The sequence below is a fragment of the Sinocyclocheilus grahami genome, unplaced genomic scaffold (genome assembly GCF_001515645.1).
Source record: "Sinocyclocheilus grahami isolate Dianchi unplaced genomic scaffold, SAMN03320097.WGS_v1.1 scaffold1411.1, whole genome shotgun sequence".
Taxonomy (NCBI): Eukaryota; Metazoa; Chordata; class Actinopteri; order Cypriniformes; family Cyprinidae; genus Sinocyclocheilus; species Sinocyclocheilus grahami.
Window position 1 is genome coordinate 144035 of NW_015506590.1, and position 298 is coordinate 144332.

At 48.7% G+C, this 298-nt stretch overlaps 1 protein-coding gene across 1 annotated transcript in view; it reads left to right on the plus strand.

The window, feature by feature from the left end:
* The window catches only part of LOC107570067 (POU domain, class 2, transcription factor 1), a 26720-nt gene that overhangs the window by 845 nt on the left and 25577 nt on the right, over positions 1 to 298 (plus strand). The gene's annotated exons all lie outside the window — the stretch shown is intronic.

The window sequence follows — 298 nt, forward strand, 5'->3', positions numbered from 1 at the left end:
AGTGGGGGTTAGCAGTCGTGCTAGCAGCGCGCTTTCTGTATTTCGGCCGCGACAGAAACTCTACGGACGCTTATTTGCATAATCATATTCATATTCATGCGTGTGCTGGACAGTAATCGCGCAGGCGTGATGTGGAGGATTAATAGTTCATCGCTTCAGTCTGTGCTGCCGTGAAATACACCAGAAGAAAAACTTCAGCCCGGGCTTTTCTTCTGTAGATCAACTGTTTGCCCTCAGGGTAACCTAAATACCCCGAGAGAGTGTGTGTGTGTGTGTGTGTGTGTGTGTGTGTGTGTGT